This window comes from Paramisgurnus dabryanus, chromosome 21, assembly GCF_030506205.2.
Source record: "Paramisgurnus dabryanus chromosome 21, PD_genome_1.1, whole genome shotgun sequence".
Lineage (NCBI taxonomy): Eukaryota > Metazoa > Chordata > Actinopteri > Cypriniformes > Cobitidae > Paramisgurnus > Paramisgurnus dabryanus.
This window is the reverse complement of record NC_133357.1, coordinates 15,727,687-15,732,425: the sequence shown is the minus strand read 5'-3', so window position 1 is coordinate 15,732,425 and position 4,739 is coordinate 15,727,687.

Genomic DNA, 4,739 nt, shown 5'->3' with positions numbered 1-4,739 from the left:
CCTTGTGTGCATAAAGCTGCAATGCCTTGATGCTGTTTCATTTATTGCCCGCATTTGTTCACTTATTCTCTCATGCATTCTTGATTTATTTCCTTCCTTTCTTTTCTTTTGACTTCTCCTTTGCTTTCCCCAGAGTGTGGTAGTGTGAATGCTTGTAAAGAGGACTGCATGTCCTTGGAGACGTAGAGGTAAATGTAGTCGAGGTTAAGTTCCTTTCCTAACATCTCCTACTTTTCCACCTCTTGATGCCAACAACACATCTCTTTGATGTTTTCCAGAACCCCCCTTTGTTAGTCTTCAAGCAATCTGTTTGACTCGATTAATGCATTTGTGCTATTTTCTCAACAGCATCTACTGAACCACAACATGCTGAAGGGCGAAGTATAGCCCATTTTTAACGTGTTTATTTTTTACTGTCATGAGGCTCCGCATACTAGGGGTGTGCAAGATATATTGTTTGCGATAATACCGTTGTAATGATGTGCAAAATCATATTATCGAGTATTTTACTTGCTTTTTAAAAACCAGCCTTCAGTGCTCACAAATTCAATTTGCATGCGCTTTCAGAGCGTGATTTAGCAGCACATTTGATTGCGGCGTGTCTTTTAATAATCAACATCATTTAATTTTTATTTCTTAAGCCGATCGCACTCTGCAGCTATTGCACAACCCTACCACGTACAGTGCGCGTGACGCAATTTTGTGTTTACTTCCTGGGATTGGTGATGTAGTCAAAAAAAGAGGTATTCAGGCCAATGAATCACAACGTACAGACTAGCTGGCCAATCAGGGGCAGTTTTGTACAAAATCGCATTTCAGGAAGAGAGCAAAATCTGGAGCTACAAAAATGTACGGTATGTTGAAAATAATGTGTTTTCTAACCATAAAACATGCGAACACATTGTATTATACCAAATACACAAAATAATGTTGTTTTTTAGCAATGAAATAGGTGCACTTTAATTGTGACTAATGTAGCTCAACTGCTAGAGCATGGTGCTAGCAACCCCAAGGTCATGGGTTTGAATCCCAGAGAAAACAAATCGATAAAACGTATATCTTGAATGTCACTTTAGATAAAAGCATGTGCATGACTAAAATGTTAATTATTTGTGTTCTCATGATAATCTTTGGCTACGCCCCCTATTTTTTTAGCATGACAAACATTCCATGCCGACCAGTATGCATGTTAGATGTGATTTGTTTTGATGACATGGTGAGCTAGTTAAAGCCACAGACTGAATCAGTGGACGCAAATGGTGGTAATAAATCCAGCAATGATATGGAGGCAGCACCTTTTAAAGCACCAGAGTGGCTTACTTAATGAGTTTGATAATTGGCTTTCTGTTGGCTACGTCTCCCTCTTCTGTCTCTCCCTTTTTGTGTATGCTTCTCCTTCGCCTCTTCTTTCTGTCCTTCGTTCTAGGATCCGCAGTACTCTGAAGTGACGATAACCATTGATCATGAAAGCACAATGATTGCGTGACTCACTTTTTAAATGCGCACTGTGATAAAATGGGGATTCATGTTTAATATTGCAGTTGGTTAGAGTGGTGCTTTGGGCAGTCTGGTTGGTTAGAGTTGATACAGTATTTGCATTACCATTGTAAATAAGGATTTTTTCTGTTTGGTTAGCGTGAAGAGAGGTGTAGCCTACAGGGTATTGTTATGTTTAAAGCAGCTAGACAGAACACAGCTGAGTGGAACAGAACAAAGGGTCTCAAGATGCCCTTTTATAAGTTCAGGTATTTTTAACTTGACATGGCATCTTGGAAACCCAACACTCGTGGCTTAAGATGCTAAAATAACAAGAAGATGCAGTGCAAAAGCCAAAATCTCCAGTGAAGCATCTTAGCATTCAACAGGACCAGAATGTACAAGTGTACTTTTTACTGATATCTTGTCTGTTAAATAATTCATCACCAGAAAAGCATTCAAAATAAACAAAAAACAAAACACAATTTGCTTTTTGCATGATCCAGTCGATATTTAATGCTGTAGAAATATTGGTCAGTGTTATTTAAGGTTAGCTAATGCATTAACAAATGGTTTGTTAAAGGAAAACACCACATTTTTTCAATATTTTACTATGTTCTTACCCCAACTTAGATTATTAATACATCTTTTTTCAATGCATGCACATAATCTATGTACATTGCGTCATGAATGTGTTAGCATGTAGCCTAGCCCCATACATTCCTTAGGATCCAAACAGGGATGAATTTAGAAGCCACCAAACACTTCCATGTTTTCCCTATTGAAAGACTGTTACATGAGTAGTTACACGAGTAAGTATGATGGCACAAAATAAAACGTGGCTTTTTTTAAGCGGATAAAAAATGAGAACTATATTGTATGGCGTAAGAGCACTTAGCAGCACTTCAACCTTGGGCGTAGTAATATTGACGGAAGTTTGAGCGAGAGGGGAAGTAATCAGGAGTAGGGCTGGGCAAAAAAATAGATTTTTTGATTAATCATTTTTAAAACATGGTCGATTAAAAATGTATTCTCAAAGGCCACAAATAATTTTTTAATGAAATAAACTGATCCTGTTTGATCGAGTAATGCGACTGTTTTGACTTTGTCAACATGCATTTTTCATTTTGCATCAACATTGTATTGTATTTAACATAACTGAATGCATTTGAAAATTAGAGATGGGTTCTGTAATGTACCCAAGTGTACCTAAAATAAAAAAGTGTAATATACAGGTTGGTGGCTTTTAATTTCTTTTTATTAATTACCCACTTGTAAACTTATGTTCACTTTTTTTATAAATAAAGTATTTGTATTAAGTCTATATCCATTAAGTTGAATCGAAAATTGAGTATAAAAATCGGTCCGAGAATCAGAATCGAAATCGAATCGATCCAGAACATCTGAATCGATACCCAGCCCTAATCAGGAATGATGATGTAGTTCTCATTTTATCCTCTTAAAAATCACCACGTTTTATTTTGTGCCACCATGCTTACTCGTGTAACTACTCATGTAACAGTCTTTAAATAGGGAAAACATGGAAGTGTTTGGTGGCTTCTAAATTAATCCCTGTTTGGATCCTAAGAAATGAATGAGGCTAGGCTAAATGCTAACACATTCACGAGGCGCTTTACAAAGATTAAGTGCAGGCATTGAAAAAAGATAGGTATGTATTAATTCGTCTAAATTGAGGTAAGAACATAGTAAAATATTGAAAAACAGTGGTGTTTTCCTTTAACTAATGTTAACAAAAAAACCTTATTGTAAAGTGTTACCCTGTAATTAAACACCAGTTTACGTTGACTTTGAGACATACACCCCTTGTCATCTCTCGCCTCAACGTAGTACCATCACATGTAATTTTGCAAAGCGATAGCATGCTGATACGTGAGAAGTGTGCTGTGACACGAAGACAGGCTACGAAGACAACTGTCATGATGTCTTTGCTTGAGATTTTCACAATCGTTCACAAGCCCACACACATGCCTGTCCTAAATGCACGCTGACTCCGGTGTTAAAAACATCTCTGGAAAGATGTCAGCATTCAGCATGATTCAGAACCCCAGTGGAGTCACTGTGACACTTTTACACTCAGCTAGGCTCGTGTAGCTGATATTGCAGGGTTTGTTTTTCACCGTCTGGAGGAATGTACCTGCAGTGAGGGAGAACAATGCTCCCTCTGTACCTCCTGCAAACGTTTCTAAGACAGACACGACCTTCTGCTGTTTTTTACTGTTCCCTGGCGCTCTTGAACCTGCTGTTTGGGTCAGAGTGGTATATGGGCGTACCACTGGTGAACATTTGAGATTTTTGGACAAGTCGACAAGTGTGAAACTTGCACCTTGTCAATTGAGTATGATCTCATCTGCATTTGAATTGTTTTCCAGCTGGTGGGCCCAGCTTAGGGTATGATGTCTACTGAAACAACAGTGTGAGATACTGCTGAGAGCATTTACTGTTTGACAATAGCCTTAATGTTCTGCTTTAAGCCCTTCAGCTTTAAGATGTTAATACAGCAGGGGATGTGACTTTTTTATTTTTTGGTTACTGCAGGAGAAAATGTACACTGTACACTGTTTATTGCTTATTAATCAGTTACAAAAATGTCCTCCAACTCTACTTTATATGGTATCTTGCAGTAAAACGTGGTTTGTTTGCACACATCTTGTTTGGCTTTTGATAAGGTTGGTGGTAGTAACTTCACACTGGTAGATGTAAACAATAAATTACCAACAGCAGTCTCTGAATTCACTGCTGTAGAAGTCATCAAACTCCACATTAATGCTCAACGTGAAAGCGCTGTATTGCTTTTACAACCTCCAAGAGATTTTTATGTTCCTCATTTTGTGTCTGTGTTTTTCAGGCTGTGGTGTGATTCCTCATACTGTCCATCAGGTGGCAGAAGTAGAGACTTTAAATGTGTCTTCTCTCACACATGGGAGACACTAGCAGTGTGATCTAATGGGTCTGGACACTTAAAGCAGCCTCCTTTTTTCACTTCCTTTTTATGCTTTTAAATCGGTGGCATTCCAGAAAAAGGGTGTACACAAAACACCAAAGATTAAATTTGCGAGGCACTGTAAGTGTATCAAGATCTTTAGCAGATCTGCAGTGTATTTTGGATGTCTACCAAGGGCTGGGGATTATAGCCAAGGAAGATATTTAATCTAGATGCTTTTGATTTGAAATGGGATATATTTTCAACAAATGAACTGTTTGAAATAGAAAGCTGTTGTTGTTAAATAGATTCACCAGGAAGT